The 18,993-nt window shown below is 37.2% G+C and overlaps 1 protein-coding gene and 1 non-coding gene across 2 annotated transcripts in view; both read right to left on the bottom strand.

Annotated features, from left to right (window-relative positions):
• LOC133840820 (uncharacterized) overlaps window positions 1-15,354 on the bottom strand; it is a 37,098-nt gene extending 21,744 nt beyond the window's left edge. The window contains exon 1 of the mRNA XM_062272910.1: window positions 15,276-15,354. The gene's annotated coding sequence lies outside the window, so the exon portion shown is untranslated. The remainder of the gene's footprint in view (window positions 1-15,275) is intronic.
• Window positions 15,355-17,141: 1,787 nt separating this feature from the next.
• On the bottom strand, window positions 17,142-17,213 carry Trnad-guc (transfer RNA aspartic acid (anticodon GUC)). Its single transcript has one exon. It is a non-coding gene; the product is annotated as a tRNA-Asp (tRNA).
• Between the last annotated feature and the right edge of the window lie 1,780 nt (window positions 17,214-18,993).

The following is an 18,993-nucleotide window of genomic DNA, read 5'->3' as shown; positions in this document are numbered from 1 at the left end:
TATGCAAAAATGTTTTGGTCAATTTTATAAAATGTTTGCTGCCTTACTAGTTCGATCTGCTTGCTGTTCGATATGTAAGCTGCATATTTAAGTTGTACAACATTTTAAACACCCCAGCGATTTGCATACTTAATAAGCACACACAAAAACAAAAGAGACATCGAAAAAAATAAAAATAAAAGCAGAAACATAAAAACTGTTGACTTTGACCAAATAAATTGTATGCATTTCGATTTTGATTTTAAATCAAATAATACCAAATATAAAATGCAAAATCTTTGTTAAATAAATGCGCATAACGTTTAGCGTAATTATCAAATGGAAATACGCCATGTATTGGTATTAGTTGTAAATGTTGTGTAGATCGACGTGTATTTCCCTTGATAAGCCACAGACAATACCCTGTAAATGGTGGCTGAGTGATGAGTGTTTTACCTCTCCAATGTGACTCACAATTTTGTAAGCAACATTGATGCAATAATGTTAAATTCTAGGGTATTCTCAAGCTGCGTATTGATTACTGCATTTATTTTTATTCACAACATTTTGTTGTGTGTTTTCTTGAATTTATTTCAAAGGTTAATTGGCTGCTGACGTTCAGGGGAAATCGAGAGAGGAAACGATGTGATAATGCGACGCAGCTCGAAATAAATATTATAATTTTCAAGCTTTGGCTTTGCATTTTGTCAGCTCACTATTTTGAATACAATTTTTCCCATGAATTTTTGCTGGCAATTTGTTAATGACAACAGCTTTACTTATTCGTGAATTGAAGATAAGAATTTTGTCAAAATTGTTTTTAATTAAATGCAACTAATGCTATAAATATTTCGTCTTGACAGCGCAATAAACTATTGCTAATCTTTTTCCGTTATTAATTGCTGATTTGTTTCTGTGAACTGTCCATTTCCTGTGCCAATTAATTTAACGAGCATAATCTGCATTCATGCAAATCATCTCGGTTGCATTAAGATTCCTTAATGCGCAGCCGTGATAACTTTAAGCCTCGCCACATAAAGCATTTAAGCCTCGCCACGCCTTTTGATGTATTTATAGCGGTTGTCAATTTTTTTCTTCTATTTCTCTGTTTTTTTTTGCATATTCCCGTAAGCTCGTAATTCAAATCGATGTAAGGAAGAAGGCAGCTTCGTTGTGGCTATTTATTTATTTATTATCACAATGAGCCAGCCCTATTCGACGTTTTTTTTTTCCTTTTCCTATTTCTATTCCGAGTCCTGTGCCAAAAGCTCCTTCGGTCATTTCCTCGCCTCATTTAATTTCGCTGCCAGACCACACACATTGACATCGCCTCCTCATCGCTCTCTCTCTCTCTCTCTCTCTCTCTCTCTCTGGGATTTCCCTTGTTGTTTTCTTTTTTTGCTGCCACTATTAGTTGTTCAATTTCAGTCCCTTCTTCTCTTCTTTTTTTTTCTGTTGCGGTCTTGGACCCTCCATTATGCGCGTCCATTATGCCTCTGTTTGCCTTGATAATGTTTCCACGTAGAAGTTACTGTAGTCTTATGCCATTGTCAGCTTTTGCTGGCCGACTGCCTTTTTGTCATTTCAGTTCTGTTGATTTTGCAAAAAATAAGGCAAAAAAAAAAGAGAAAAAAGCGAAGAAACAAAATATTTGCCACCTCCCCAGGCTGCCTAGTTTCCTAGTGTGTTGTTTGACTACTCCAAGCGTTCTTGGGGGCCAATGTAAATAATTTATTTATGGTCTTGTTTGTTTACTTCTATACGAGTTTGCTTCCCATCTCTTCCATCTCTCTTCTCTCATCGCGTATCTCTGTTTGCCTAGTGCTTAGAAGGTGCTGGTTTTTGGCTTTCCCAAAAGCTCCTTTAGGGCCAAAATGACTCCTGTTCCTGTTCGATGTTAAGAGCTCCGAAGCTGAGTCCAATTCACTTTATAAATAAGAAATCAATTGATTTTGTGCAGGCGTAGGAGTAAGTTAAGAACAGTTTGCCTTTGGCATTATTTACAGCCCTTAAGGCGATTAACAACGATTCCATTTCAGCCAAGCTACAATCTCTCATGTAAATATCGTCATTTTAAACGAAATTGAAGCACATTCATTCGTTCATTCGTTCGTTGTATCAACAACCAAAATGACATAAATATTATTTCAGTTGCCTGGGAAAAACAGAGAATTCTCTGATTTTTATTTAAGAAATACGAAGCAAGAAATGCACAAAAAACAAAATGCAAAAGCAAAACTTTGCATGGTTTCAATTTCTCGCTCTCTCATATTTCGTATTTCTTTGGCTCTTTCCTCATATCTTCTGCGTTTAAATGATGTTTATTTTTGTTGCGCTTGGTTATGGGTTCTGTCCTCATCTCTGCTCCATTTCGTTTCTTTTTTTTTTTACAAATATTCTGCATACTCTCGTATGCAGCTGGGAAAATGCAAAAGAGTTCTCTGGCTGCTTGTATACTTATAATTTATTTGATGACATTGTAATCAGTTTTGATTGCGCAATTGCCATACCATAATCATATGCAATTCAGCTCTCAAAATGTGTGGCAAACTTCACTTCAATTTCAGCACTAATTTATTTATGATCTTTGGCATAAATGCAGAATGCTTCACACACTTTGTTAACATGAGAGTTGTAACTTTTAAATAAGATTATTTTGACGCACCTATTATCTACATACATGAGTATGATGAATTTATGCTCTTAGTATATTTATTTATTTTGTTTTTCATTGAATTGTTAAATTTCAATATCTATTACTGTAAAAAAAAAAAACACTTCCAAATATTCTAGACTCATAGTTATTTTGTAATTTCATATGAACATAAAATAAATTTAAATTCTTAACTTTCGAAAATGAAAGAATTAATAAATAAAAAATTTGTAAAAAAAAATTAAAGAATATGTAAAATAAGTTTAAATAATGAAAAATACTTAAAAACTTTAAATTATTTAAGAGTATGGATTAGAAATATAAGCTGTGAATTGTATTTTTTCAATAATGTACATTTATTTTACTCGTTACCCAATTTTATATTTCTATAATATTTCGAAGTTGGGCATTCTTGAAATTTAAAACTATAATCTTATTCAAGAACATCAAATCTATAATTATTGTAGAATTCTTATCTTGATTTAAGAATTTATTTTCTGCATTCCATGTTGACAACATTTCATATTAAAGAATATTTTCTTAATTATTGTTGCTGTACATTTAGGAACAAAACTTTAGACTGTGTATTAATTTCAACTGCTTTACAATAATACATTTTCCAATTTATCTTCTGATATTATTTCTTATTAAAGACCATTTTCTAAATTTTCTTCTTTATACATATGTACAAAACTTGCAATTATTTATTTACTTCATTTGCTGTGCAATTAAGCATTTTTCTATATAAATTTTAATTCTCAACTGCAGTATTATCAAAACTATGTAATCAAAAAGACTTTGAGTAAAAGAGCATTCGTTAGTTAACCCAATTAAATGAATGGAGTGCAAGTTGAAACACATTTCGCATATCTCTGAGGTCAGATCAGTTGTAAAGGCGCAACTGCAGCAACAGCAGCAGCAGCAACAGTAACTGCTGATGAATCAGTGAGCAATTATATAGAGCAAAGCAAAAAGGCGAAAACGAGAAACGAAGTCAAAGACTCAACCGTGGTGTATGGCAATTATGCAATTTTCCTGCAGGCCAAAAACACTTGTCGCAGTTTAATGTGCAGTTACTAAAACGAGTATCTTGATGATTCACACGGTATTCAAGTATTCAGATATGTAGCAAACTGGCCAAAGGCAACTTGAGGCAGCTGAATCAACGTTGAGATATGGATATGAGAGTAAGCAGCAGCAGCAGCATAAAACTCAGATACAGATGATACACACGATAAGCAAATCAAAGCAGAAAGTTTACATTTGAAACAATAAAAGCTTGAAATTGTCTTGGACTTGCTCTATGTCTCGGCTTACAGGCGTTTTGTATCAGATAACACACACGTATAAACGTATAGAGAAATTGCAGATGGAGACCGCACATGACTAAGAAGACTTTAGCTTCAGTGTTCAGACGAGCTGCCGTAGGGGGAAAAACAGAGAGAGATAGAGAGAGAGACCAAAGACATCAAAAGCGACTGAGAAGTGCCGCCAAAGTCGACACTATGTGAAGTTGCAGTACGAGTTTGAGTTCGAGTGCTACATCTCTGTATCTCAGCAGCTAACTGTAATTGTATCTAACAGCTACAACTGACAGGCCTGGCCTCAGTCGAAGCTGAGGCTGAAGCTGAGGCGACAGCATGGCATCGCGTCGCTCTGGAACTTGTCTTACTTTTTATGGCCAACAGCAGCGACGACGACGGCGGCGGCGGCGGCGGCAACAACGCGTGCGGCGGCTCTTGCCACAAGAGGAGGCGTCGCATTGCTTGGCATCGGAGCTGGGGCCACCCAAAAATGGTCAGCAAAGCGCCACCAAATTGACTGCTAGCTCCACAATGGATGCGACTAACTCGCAGATACAATTCTCTCTCCTTCTATCTCTCGGTTTCCCTGTCTACGGGTTAGCTCTGCCATTGCCATTGAATTATTGTTTGAAATCAAAAACTAACCATTATTTATCAGCAGAAGAGTGCCCAAACAAAAGCCTCGCCGAAATTGCATTGAAGAGAGCATAGAAAACTAGGCGAAAGGCGTTTGAAAAGTTGTGCTTTAAAGGATAAGGACGATGAAGATAAATTGACATTCAAGTTAAAATTAAGCAGTTTATCATTTGATTTACACTTTAAATTAAGTAACTTGTAGTTAAGTAATGTAGTTAGTTACAAGTTAGTTATAAGTTAAGTTAGGAAATGAAATGTAATCTAGAAAAATATTTAATTATAATAGTTATAAATTTATCGAAATACAAATTTATATAACTATATTCAAAATGAACACCCACTTTTTTTATGATGCTACAAAAGAATAAGATAAATTGGCATTAAAGTGCAAATTTAAATGCAAAAAGTTTATAAATTAATCCGTTTTCGTTTTTGACACAAGGAAGGAAATACATAAATAGTGATATTAAGTAAGAAAGGCAGCTTAAGAATTTTATCCAACTAATTGAAAATAATATTTTATTAGGCAAATGATCAACTACAGAACATTTTCTCAACAGCATTTCTTAAAAAATTATTATTATTATAAAATTAATTAATTAAAGGAACTATTAAAAATAGTATATTTTTAGCCAATTATAAAAATTGTTTTATTACTTGACCACTGTTTGCTTAATTTTATTTCAAAGCAGAACTAAAATAGATTTAGAGATAGTTTACTGTGGCCCTTTAAATTTCTCCCACATTTTGCTAAGCTATTTTATGACTTCCCCTTTGCATTTCCGAAACTAATCGAACAACCGGCGTGCTTCATTGGATGCGGCGTTCCATGAAAGTTGTATTGAAAGGCGGGCGACAGAAACAGAGACACAACGACAGAGCAACAGACTACAGAGCGACAGCCAAGACAGTCAAGACAGCGACAACGACATCGAGAATGGGAACAAAAAAAAAAAAAAAGAACAGAAAAAGTTGGCGAGGGCTGCACCGCAATTGACTGGCAAACTAGAGCTGTTGTGCATCCTGGGGGGAAGGAAGAACTGTCTCTCCCCCTCCTCCTGTTGTTGCTGCTGAGAACTACCTACAACTTATTGCCAGTGCAAATAATAACTTATGTGTAGTGTCAGGCCAAAAAGCCGTAAGCGCTACGGGAAATATTTTCAATGTGTGCTTTTCCTGTCTGACTTGCTCCAGTATTCAGTATTTGTATCCAATGTAAATAAAAACTCTAGCCATTGTTGTTGTCTTTTTGTGTGCTGCCTTAACTTGGTTTTCTACCCCCTCTCCCCCTCTCTCTACAACGATGTATCTCAGTATTTTTGCAATATTTCAGCATGCCAGCGCGTATCTGTTGGATGTCTGTCTCTGTCTCTGTCTCTGGTTCTGGCTTTTTGTGGTATCCATTGCGATTGAACCATTGTGGGGTGCACGTAATTTAAACCATTTCCCTCGCTCCTCCACATTGCCAACCACTTATTCACTCACTGGATTCACTATAGATTTCCGCCCAAAAAAAAAAAAAAAATAAAAAAGGCAAACACAAACTTTCGTTGTGAGGCCCCCAGTTGCAAAATTTGTTTATGAAAGAGAATTTTATATGAAAGTAACTGAAACCCGAACCTGTAGCCAACAGTTAAGTGGAAATTATTGGATGAAAATTAGTAGAGCGAGCACCAAAAAGTAGCGCATAGAAAAGGCAAAATACCAAATACGAAATACGGAAAATCAAAAACAGAACACACACAAAACATTGTAGAACTCTTCCAGCTTTTTGTGGTCAGTTCGGTTGCATTTGCTAATGGAAATTGTTTCGAGTTTCACAAAGTTTTGTTAACTATTTTTGTTATTTTTTATTTTTTTTTCGGTTTTGGCATTAGAGTTGAAGTTGTATGCATTTGGAATTCAACTGACAGCAGAGCATGGGAAATTTGTTTTATTTTGTTGGCGAACTGCGAACAGATCTAAATATCAATTTTAAATTGTTGTTGAGTAACTTTAAACAGCAAATAAAAAAGCACTTAAACAAGAGATGCATCTCATCTGCCAATTTGATCAATTTACAAAATATAAACCTAAATTTACGTACAACTTAATCGAACTTTTATTTCTTTTATACTTAAATCAATTAAGCGATTGAATATAGCGATTTAATCCTAAATTGTATCGATTTATTGACTGTGGCTTTTCACTTCTGCAAAGCGCTTTTGAATGCTTCAAATCGGTTTATTTAATAATCGTATAACTTTAGCTGGTGATTTTTAATTTCATTAAATTGAGAGCATCGCAAGTTGGCTGCAAATTACGAGTACAACTTGTTTTGAATATAATTTGCAAAGTGCAAACTGAGCTGCTCAGCACAAAAGCCTTTTCTTGGAGCCTGCTTTTGTATTTTCTCGTATTTCGCATTTAAGAAATAAATACAAATGCAAACTGAGACAGAGACAGAGAGAAAGAGAAAGAGCAAAGCACTTGCATGCTTCTAAATACTATATACAATATACATATACACTCAGTGGAACCCTAAAAGCAATTAAAGATTAAAGTATCCCCACAGCAAATGGATGCTAGTTAAAACCGCACACAGAATACAGACGCCAGTAAATGGAAGAGGCGGGGAGGGGGACAAAATGGATGGCCAACACGTGCTAAGCTCATTAGATGCTTTGATTTCTCAAGTCGGAAACTTTAAGCCCACCCCCTTTTGAAAAACTAACAAGCCAAAAGAGACACAAAATTCTGGCAATAAACTAATAACCAATAAAATGTCTTAAGCCGTCTAAGCTCATAAATGCTGTTTTAAAATACAGCAACAAATTGAAGTAGGACATCGACGCGAGGCCAAAAGGGTAAATCTTCCCACTGGGGTCACTTGTGTCTGTCACTGTGTCTGTGTGTCTATCTGTGTATTACTTTACTACATAAATATTAAAGTGGCCCAGGAAACCATTCAAGTTGAAAAGCCCCTCTTAATAAGCATTGGCCCTGGGTCTCTCTCTCTCTCTCCCTCTCTCTCTTTCCTTCTGTCCATCTCTTAACTTGCAATGCCAACAAGTGGCCAGTGTCAGGGCAATGCAGATGTGGCAAATGCGACAAGGGGAATTGCGAGGGGATTGAGAAGCGAGTGAAGCCTCTTCAGCTGATGTTTGAGTGAATGGAGTCCAAAGATGAGCAACAGACGTCAAGCCATGGCAATGATTGGCAGTCCCAGACCCCGAACTAAAGACCGGCTGTAAAATAGAGCAACATCAACAGCAACAACAACAAGAGCAACAACAATAGCAGCAGCAACATCAACGGCGGCAGCACTAACAACATGAGCAACAGTTGCACTGTCAGTTACTCTGACTTGCGGTCGAGTAGCTTTGCTGCCGCTAGCGAGGGTTGCTCGTTAAATTGGTCGGTTACTTATTTAAAAAACTTGTATTTCCTGCGTTTCAATTGACATCACTTTAAGCTAAATAAGAAAGAAGATTTTTTAAATTCATTAAATTTGCTGAAGTAGCCAATTCGACTTCCGGTTAAACTTTGACATCGCAACACTGCCTAAATTTCAATATCTGCTATCTGCTCTTGAATAATGACAAATTCATAAATTCGAGTTTTATTTTTATGATTTTCTAAATTTCATAACGATCGGGTTACTCTACATCTTCAATGGTAACTAATATATACAGACAGTGAGGTTATGATGAGTTTTATCGTACAATTCATATTCTAATAGTAAAGTGTCGATATAAAATTTTGCGATATTATATTAATACTTTTTTGACAATTTTCACCTTTTATGATATTACTCATAAAATTCGTGTTAATTGATAAAGGCTTTTCTTATGATCAAAGCTATTTCCGATCTTTTATATTGCCTTATCTTATTATTTCTCTTTCATTATAATTTAATTTGATTTCTTCAAATCAAATCATTTAAATACATTTTCTTTTTTAATCCTTTTCTATCTTCAGAAATCCTTTATCTCCAAGCTTCTAATTTTTCCTCACACCATTAAAAAGTTTTGTATCTGCCCTCGCTTTAATGCTGCCTCACGGCAACTGGCAGGCAACTGCAACGCTGTTGAACTTTTAATTTGATGAATGATATACATTTGTCTCGAGTGCGGCTCAGCAAGCGGTTGGCCACAGATTGCAATAGCAACAGTCTACACTCCGCACAACCACAACCACATTCGCACTAACACATATACACACTCAGTTGCACAAAGTTGAGTAATTGTCGTGGCTCGCAGCTGAGCGAAGATCTTCACCGTTGGCATATTTACACACACACATACATGAAGAGAGACAGACTCAGAGTCGAGTGAAGTGGAAGAATCGCTCTCTTGCTTCTCCCCTTTCAGGATGACACATGCGTTGAAAGGGAGTGATAGAGAGAGAGAGAGAGAGAGAGGGGAAAGGAGAGAGATCTGTGAAGATCTGCGGTCTGGAATGGACGTACTATATAATTTTGCTTAGCTGCAATTATGAGATGTTGCGGCTGATCTTGAAACTGCCGAGGCAGAAACCTGCACACCGGAAGCTTTGCCATCGTCTTCATCTCTCTCTTTTTCAGCCTTTGTTTTGCTGTCTTTCTTTTGCACAGCTCTCAAACTTGTTCTTACGGTTATCTGTTGGTTTTACAAGTGCCTCGAGTGGAGCAGCGTCTTCTCAGATGTCTGAGAGTCTGGCATGCCAACATACAACATCCTTAATTATGACAATCAGCGCTGCTTGATGTTCATTCCCTGCCCCCCCCATCTCACTCGTTCTTTCAGTCTTGCTTTTCGGGATATGCGCTGCTGATCCAGATCGGTTGCAATGTTGAATATGGGGCCAACGCTTGATCATTGATCATTGTCCGTTTCGGCCCAGTTTAGCGTGAAACGCTTTGGAATGTGTGTGCAAGTTGAGTTGGGGGTAGATTATTGTCGAAAACAATGTCTGTGCTGAACAAGGATCATTATCTCATATATTTATATGCAGAGCATTGCAGCGTGAGAGCGCGATCAAAGGGAGACAAATGACTGCAGAAAGCTTGATGGGTGGCATCTCTAAAATCAGACCCTGGAGACAGTTGAGCAATTTAAACTTAAGGCTTCAGAATGTTCAAAACGATTAACGATCGCAAGCTTGTAGCAATTATCGATAACAAAAGATTATTTTTAATAAAGTTGCAGGTAAATACTTTAATAATAAAGATGAAATTATAGAAATTATGCTTGATTATCAATTTCAAGTTTATTTAAACAAATTTTGATTCGCTTTTATTGATTTAAAATTTTAAAACTACCCGAGAATCATCAAGATGGTTTCCATAAAAATTTCTTGATTAGATCAGCAAATTAAATTGATTAAATATCGTATATTTATCTTACAGATGAGTCAGCACTTAAGTTGTTCAAAGATTGCAGCCGAATTACATCAAGATTTTATCAGCAATGATCTCACCAACCATCTGAAGCAATAGATAAAAGATATAATAATAATTCCCTTCGCTTTCTTGAGTCATCTACAGCAGAACGCCAAAGAATTTCGTTTCGAAATGATAAACAGATCATCAATCTAATCAAACGCGCATATCTCTGACCCCAAGAATCACTTTCGCCGCAAACAGTGAAAGAGAATCAAAGCCAAGCCCAAATCGGAAACAAACCCGAGACACACCCAACCACAGGAGGGGAAGGGGGGAAAGAGCTCGTCACAAGTCATGCGAATGCTGTGCGTTGATTGATTATACGGCAGCCAAAGAAAAATACAATTAAAGGTTCAGCTTTCACCCGAAGGCAACACTAACTAATTACTTTCACTTGAATATCGAGCAAAGTTCAATCTTGCAAATAAGCAGCAACAGCAACAGAAGTAGTTTGAGTCAGGCACTTACAAATCGAGCACGGAGTTATCATCATCAGTGAAACCGAGGGGAGGCCATAGGTTAATATGGCAATTAGCCAACAAGCACAGTGGGGCAAAAGTACTCGCCAAGTGTCCGAGTGAAAATAAAGAAAGCCGACGACAATTAACAAATCCCAACCAGATCCAAATTCATAATTTTCAAATGTGATTAAGGTCGACAGTCAGTCGAACAACCAACCAAAAAAAAAAAAGGTGAAGAAATCATCGACAAGTTCTAGGCGCAATAACAAATAATTATGTTGTTCTTCTATTGATGTGGGCTAAGAAAACAATCAAAATGCGAGTCTGGCTTGGCTTAAATAGCCTGCGGCTCTTTGGCCAGAACGGATGTGTGTATGAAAGCAGTTTGCTGGATATGTATTTCAACAGGTTCACGCCTCTATCGACAAAGCAAAGAACCAGAGAAGAAATAAAATCTGTGCAACAACAACAACAACAACACATTATATGTAATTTTCGGGCCAAAGTAATTGCCTAGCGAGGCAAGATCCCAAAAAGAAAAAAAAAAATAACCAAAAGAGAAGCCGCCAGAGCAGACACAAATCGAACCCCAGTCGACTTGTAAGTGGTACATCAAATTTGAACAGTTTTTCAAGTGTTTATGACGGGGGCCTAACGAAAAGCTGAGGGAAAGGGGAAAGGGGAAAGGAAGCAGTAGGCAGCTGGTGAAAATTGCGGCAACTCTGGCAACTGTGTGGCTTTTTGGATTGGTGTGATTATCGAAAGTAAACTATCTCTCAGTATCCGAGACTCGAACTCGAACTCGACTCGACATTGCATCGACAGCGGCTGCCGCTTTTTCGTTTTATGAAGATGAATTTCTTTTTTATTCGAGATTTATGTTATACTCATGCTCTCTATTCCCCCTGCATTACACTCCACATACCGGTCTGTAGTTTTATATTTTTGTTTTTTTTTTACGGACTTTACAAGCTCTGCGCCGCTGGAGCTCCAATTACTTCACTCACTGTTGATTATTATGTTGTATGTTGTAGTTTTATGAGTCGTTCGTTGTTGTTGTTGTTGTTGTTGTTGTTGTTGCAACAAAGATTCCGCAAAATCAATGGAACGCTTGGATGAATGTGAGTTTCGAATAGAATGAGGCAGCCTTTGCTTTTGTTTGCCGAATAGAAAAAGTTATCGCAATAACGTTGAATGCTTGCTCTTTGGGTTATCCTGTTGTTCTATTATTGGAACAATGAACTACAAATAAAAACTCGTCTTTGATATGGGGAAACGAATTGAATTTCAACTTCAATTAAATTTAGAAATGATGTCACACAAATCGAATGCTTTCACTCTAAGAAATTACCTCTTTAACTGGCTATCATATTCGTGTAATCCTTTTGTAATGCACCGATTTATCAGCTTGGCCTACTTTGCTGCCTCATAAGCATATTATTTTCCTCAAAAACAGAAAAAACCTTCAACACATTTGTAAGTCAAGAAAACCAATCTAATCCATAAAACGTAAAAAAAGAGAAACATAGCAAAAGCCCCTCAACAAGTGCCACTCAACATAATCTGAAGTTGAGTCCCACCTGTTACTACCATTTCGGCAGCTGATTTGAGCTAATGAGTTGGACTTGAGATTTGGTTAAACTGCTTCAGGGTTAACTTGAGATACAATGACACAATTTACATAGAATCGACATCAAATGTCTAGAGCATCGCATCTATCTAGGCATACTATATATCATTTTCCATAAAAAAAATGTTCATATCTTTAGTGACAATCTTGTGCTTCTTCTGGCGGCAAGTTCTCTCTGTCCATCTATGTCTCTGTGGCATAAATCACCTGGTCCGAAACCAGTTTCCCAGTTTGAAAAGAGTTTTCAGTTCAGTTGTGTTTTCAGATGTTTTCTGTGATCTTGCGCAAAAGATCTATGCGCATAAATTCAAATTAGATAAAAATAAACTTTTACTCAACCAAGAGCAGGTGATTTAGTACTCTAACCAAAAAATATAACACGGCAACAACATTTTTGCAGGTGTTTCCAAGTCGAAGTCAGAGAAACAAGTTCTCTAGATTTATTCTCAGTCTTATTTCGTTTTTTTTGTCTGTGGTGTTTTTTTTTTTTTTGCCTACTTCGACTTGACATATTTGCCTGCTAATTTCATGTTATTTATGCGCCCGTTGCGCATTTTTTCCCCAAGTCGCAAAAGGCAAACAATGGAGAGCTTAACACTCTGTCCCCTTCCCTCCTCCCTCTCTGCCTCGCTTCTCTGTTGGGTGGGGCTGAGTCTCGAGTCTGTGGTCTCAGCTACATAGCGACATGAGCCTATTGTTTGTCTGACAAAATGACAATTACATGTTGAGAATTTCAACAAAAATTATTAAAATAAATATTTGAACGCTAAGCAAATTGCCTGTCGAGGCTTTGTCGAAGCTACATGTTGATACTTTTTTTTTTTTTTTTTGGTTTTGGTGTACAAGTGTGTTTTGTAAAATACTTAAAATTAATATTGATTCAGCTGCGTTTTGGCATTGTCGGATTTGGTATTTAAAAATGTTTAGATGCGCAAACAAAAAAAAAAAAAAAAGTATATTTACAATGTATTTAAAATTGAATTAAAATTAGAGAAAATTAATTACAAGCAAGTTGTATTTAAATTATTCTTGTATTTTATTAACATAGCTTGAAAACCTATACAACTAATTGTATTTCTTCGACATATTCTTTAAGTTTTACTATCATTCATTTTTTAATTATTTCTCTTTCAAAACATTTATAGTTTCTCAATTATTTATTCATTCACTTATTTTATAACAGATACGTTTTTGTTTATTTTACTTAACTTTCAAATTTCTTCTGCATATCTGTGCTATTTATTTAATATTTACTATACTACTACTTTAAATCTTAAATTCTAATTTGTGTAATTTTAGAATTCTTGCCAAAAATATTCCCAGTGTCTCATTAAATAATTCTTCTGCCTACACGTAAGACAGATATGTATTCTCTTAGTATGATTATTAATTCCTGAAAATTTATTTATTTAATTTTAAGCTCGTTTTTTAAAAATGTTCACAGTATATGATCTATTCATTCTTCCGCCTATTTCATAACAGATTTATTTGCCTTGCCTCAACCTCAATTTTGGGACACTTTGAAGCCTTCCACAAATCTTGTGAGCTGACTAGGTTAGCACCTTGAGCAAATACGAAGATAAACAACTCAATGGCGGCACTTTTGTGCAGTCGTAGCGAGTCAAGTCTAAAACAATTTCAGCTGCACTCCACTCGACTCGACTCGACTCGACTCGAACTCAACTCAGCGGAGACTCATGTGAAAATTCACACTGCCATCATCATGTGGCAAACAACAAACAATTGACAAAAGGCCTCAGGCCAACTCTCTGGGTGAGGAAGGGAACTGCGACTGGGGACTGGGGAGTGAAGATTGGGGACTGGGTTTGGCCTGGGATGGCACTTCATTAAATAGACGCCGCGGCGCTTTTCCGAAACGCGACCACGCCCACAACATTACCCACTGAGGCAAGAGGCAACAGTCAAGCGGCTGCTTATTTTTCACACATGCTCGCCAACAACAACAACAGTAACAACAACGACAAAGACGACGAGTAAAAGAAAATAAGCGAAAAAAACGAGGCAGAAATTTAAGCAACATTTTTTTGTGTGCCTTGTTGTTTATGATGACAATTTTTTTTGCGTTGACGACGTCGACATGTGGCCATAAAGTTGTCGGTAAATAACAAACAGGCGTCGACTCTCAGCCACAGTAAAAGCGGTGGGCAAGAAGGGAAGCTAGAGGGGAAAGAGAGGATTGGAAGTAGGCGAAATGCCTCCTACAAAACGATGTCAGTAAAAACAGGCGTCACATTTTTTTTAGAGGACGCACGCGTTGCACGTTGTCCTGCGGCATTGACAAAAAAACAACACATAGAATGATGATAAAAAAGTATCTCAGGGATTGCAGCGAAAGTATCTTGCGCTCGTAAAGATTTTTAAATGCATTTCCGCTTGTCCAAATTATACGCTGCTGAATTCAGCATTATTGCGTAATACTTTCCAGCTGCCCCGAACTTTTCTTTCGAATTATGCTTAATTAGCCGCAACATTTTGCGCATTATGCAAATTATTTTTTGATATGCATTTTTCACGAATACAAAAATTCACTTATTTTGCTTTCTGGGGAATTTAAATGTCTGAGCTGAGCTCAACAGCAATTTTTGTTGTTACTTATTTTCCTTGGTCATAAATTATTTTTGTTGTAGTCGTACTTTGAGCCAAATTGGCATTTGGAACCTGTTCTAATGGCATAAGTTATTATAGCAACGACCTTGAAGCGGCTTTATTTTATTATGGGATTATTCACTTTTTAAATTGCTTGACTTTTGGTTTAAGGTTTGTTCGCAGTGGGGAATTAGCATGCTGATAATTATATAACCTGGTGATATTCATCTAATGTTGAGAAATATTTCAACAATTTCATTTCGTCATGTTATGATATTAATCTCTGGAATATAATAACAATCCTTAAACATTAGTTTAAGTTGTTTTGTTTCTGATTCTTATATATTTACTTTCGCTTTTATGCAATTTTATTATAACTCATTAAAGATTTTTTAATTAAAAACTACTTACTTACTTATTCTGAGGATCTATTGCTTAACTTTTAACCACTTAATTTTGCTTGTGTTTAACCCGGATTTAAGCATATTTCAAAACAGATCTATAGCTTTTCGTTGCGGCAATTAACTCGGCATGTGTTATTGGGTCAATCTAGACATAAGTCTCCATGTCGAATGTCTTATGTCTAATGTCGAACACTTACCCAGAAAAGTTGTGGGACAGCTGACACATGTGCATCCACTCGTGGACTAATCCACACACAATTTGTGCTGCATAATAATCTGTAATGAAGAGCAAACGTATAAATTTAATATGCTGTCACATAAATTCTCCAGCACTTAAGAACAGCGAAAAGACAGAGAGAGAAAGACAGAGAGAGGAGAGCGTGTGAGATGGAATTGTTAAAGTTGAGCAGTAAATTAAAAGCAGCTAAAAATATTTCTCGAATTTAATCCAGTCTGTCGAACACTAAAAAACTTTGCTACTGTTGTTCAAGTGGAAAATGTGTAAAAGTGAAAATGTTTTGTCATCTGTTTCGATTTAAAGTGAGGCAAAAGGATTGACAACGACGAAATTTAATACGAACTGGGAAACTTAAACAAAGTGAAAATTAATAGCCTACACACCACATGGACACACTCCAGCTGAGCTACAGAGGAAAAGACCTAAAAGAAAAGAAGGACAGAGAAATGTTGGAAAGGGGGAGGAGGGAAAACTTTCACTGGAAATTTGTGGAAACAAGAAACTTGAAATGACTTTTTGAACTGTGAACTAAAAGAGATGCGTTGCAATGCAATACGCTGAGATGAGTCGAGATGAAATGAGTTAAGTTCAGCTCGACGCATCATAAATATAAATACATATATATCACTCTGTCCATTTTTCTCTCTCTCTCTCGCTTCGATGTTTCGATGAGGCACAACCGCCTGCATGCCACAGCAATTTGTGTGTGTGTGGCAGCGACAACATTTTGACACACTTAAGTGTTAGACACCAGAGCCGACACGACGAACTCGACAGCCTGCATCACCATCACCATCATCATCATCGTCAGGCATCTCCTATGATCATTGTGTAGTACTATAATATATATACAACAAGTTGTCAGAGGGTCGCCGACGATAAATTTGGGAAATTATGAACATAATTCTTCATTAGACCACGCATCCGATAATGGATGAACAACTATGGCACTGAAGAGGCGTCCACACACAAAAAAAAAGCCTAGAAATGAAAGTGAAAGAAAGACTCCCCCGAAAAAAAAGTATCTCTCCCAATTCAAAACAGAAAAAAAGAAAAAGAAAAAAGCGACCCACACAAGCTACTGTTACTTTTCAGAGTTTGAGTGTGGCACCTAACGCCTAGTGATAAATTGGCGATATTACGCATTCGACGACTTTGGGATTATTTCAATTTTCGCATGTGGGCGTTACCGAAAGTTCCGCCCTACGCCCATTTTACGAGCGCGCTTCAAGAATGCCAACAAAACGCACACGCATAGATATGCAGAGATAGACCCCATTGATAGAGCGGCGATTGTTTGGCATTAAAATTGAAATAACGTGATTTTTGTGGTCCATTGGTCACATTGGCCTACAGGCCCCAAAATGCCTCGACAGTAACAAAAGGGGCGGGGCTGGAGGGGGGCTAAGGGCAAGCCACAATAGCTTTGGCATAGATTTTTCCTGAACTATTTTCGACTATTGTTTTGCGGTTTTGCGCAGATTTTTGGTTTCGTTTACATTTTTTTGTGTTCGTCGTTTTTTGTGAACTTTTTTTTTTTTCAGGCTTGAATGAATCGGAACGCACTTTTCTCTCGCTTTTCGGGGTCGTTACGTGTGTTTGTGTGTGTGGGCGGGTGTGGCTTTTGTTTGGCCTTGTGTGTGTGTGTGCATAGTTTTAGCATGAGTTGTGAAAATGCTCTGGCTAACGGTTGAGCTGGCCAAAGATTATATCAAAACCAATAAATATTACATGCTGTTTTTTTTGCTACAATTTTGTAAAAAATTTATATTGCTAAACATACATAAATTTAAAAAAAGTAAAAAAAAAAGAACGCAACACGTCTCTCCCCGACGGGGAATTGAACCCCGGTCTCCCGCGTGACAGGCGGGGATACTAACCACTATACTATCGAGGACGGTGAATGAACAATGTCAAAATGTGCTCATATACCTGAGGCCTCTTGACCAACGCAAATATGATCAACACAACCTAAGCAAAACAGCTACTGAGAACGCAATACAACAAGGGAAAGATAGAAAAAGATAAGACTGCCTAATAAACAGCTATCGCTCTCTCTTTCTGACTCGTTCAGCATTCGTTTTTGACAGGTAAGAATGTGTGCGTTGTGTGATTACTCATTCGTTGTTTTATGAGCTGTTTGCTTTCATAGTGAAAAGCAAGCAGTGTAAACATACTAGTTGACGTCACTAAGCAGTGGCATTGGGATGCAACATATGCTATTTGTTTCTCATATACATTTTTATAGTATTTCGATAAAAATCATTTTATTTCGTGCAAAATTTCAATGTTTTTACAATGAAATAAACAAGTCTAAGTTGTCTGTGTATGAAAGCATTTATTTATGTACGAACATTCTCCTTTGTTCCACTTTTTAGCGGCACTCACAAGCTGTCAACACTTCAATTTTGTTGATAACATCTCTTTGGAGACCTATTACAAAAACTACGACTATCAAAAAACTGGCAACAAAGTGCCGCAGTCCCAAAACGATTTCTAAACCATTCAGTCATAATGCATAAAGTATAAAGCAAAAACAAAACGGACGCCTTGCTCCACATGTGACGTCGACTACATTCGCGCCTCCTCTCCCCGTCTCTATCTTTTAAAGTCCAATTCACTCACTCGCTCACTCAATCGGCACGCGGCGACCACAGAAACCGCAAGGTGCGTTTGCTTTTGCGTTTGTGCTGTTTGCTGTTATTATTTGTGTTATTGTTGCTGCCAAACAATCAGCAAAAGGAAGCAAAAGAAACAAAGCAAAAAAAAAAAAGAAAAATGCATGAAAATAACAACAGAAACAATTACACAAACAATTCGATTGCAGTCGACGCCGCTGTCGCCGCTGGCAGCATACACGCCACTCAACTGACACTCAACTGGCAATGGCAGCCTATGCTCTCCCTTTCCCTCTCGCACTCTTATGCACTCATTCCCTTGCTCACTCCCACTCCCTTTCTGTGTGCAATCATGCAAATAAAACATTTTTTATATGCATGCAATTGTATGTGTGTGTGTGTGTGTGTGCGTGCAAAATGTTAACCCAAATATTTTGTAGACATGCAATATTTATGCTATGCCAACAACAACAACAACACCATCAAAATGGCAAACAGGCGCAATTACAACAATTGCAATAATATACAGCAGACAGCTAACAACAGTAACAACAACTGTGTTGCCTCTGTAAACTGTAAACTGTCGAAGCAACCCCCGTCATAGCAGAGCATTAAACCACTTGATGGGCCCTCGCATCAAAAGCAGCTGTGCGAGCAACTTTTGTGTGGTTGTGTCCCTTTCATGCAGCTGTCCCTCACTCGCTCTCATTAATCTCTACACTTTACACTCTGAATTCTCCTCCCCATTTAGCGAGCAATTTTCACATGCATTTCTAATTTTCATAAACGCATTAAAATTATAATTAAAAGGCATTTCAATGTATGCACATATATATTTTGCACGTTTTTTTTGTATTTTTTGCAGCACCGTTGGTGCAAAATGTTGCCGCATTTGCCGCTGTTGCATTATTTATTTATTATGTATGCAAATGCATTTAATTGCATGGACACACCAATGGGCAAATGCCAGGGAAGCAGAAGAAGAAGACAGAGGGAGAGAGAGACAGAGAGGGAGGGGAGATTCACTTGGGGCTGGGGGATATCGCAAACGCCAACGTC

This window comes from Drosophila sulfurigaster, chromosome 3 (assembly GCF_023558435.1).
Source record: "Drosophila sulfurigaster albostrigata strain 15112-1811.04 chromosome 3, ASM2355843v2, whole genome shotgun sequence".
Classification (NCBI taxonomy): domain Eukaryota; kingdom Metazoa; phylum Arthropoda; class Insecta; order Diptera; family Drosophilidae; genus Drosophila; species Drosophila sulfurigaster.
Note: the sequence above shows the minus strand (reverse complement) of the source record. Positions and strands in the feature narration are given on the sequence as shown.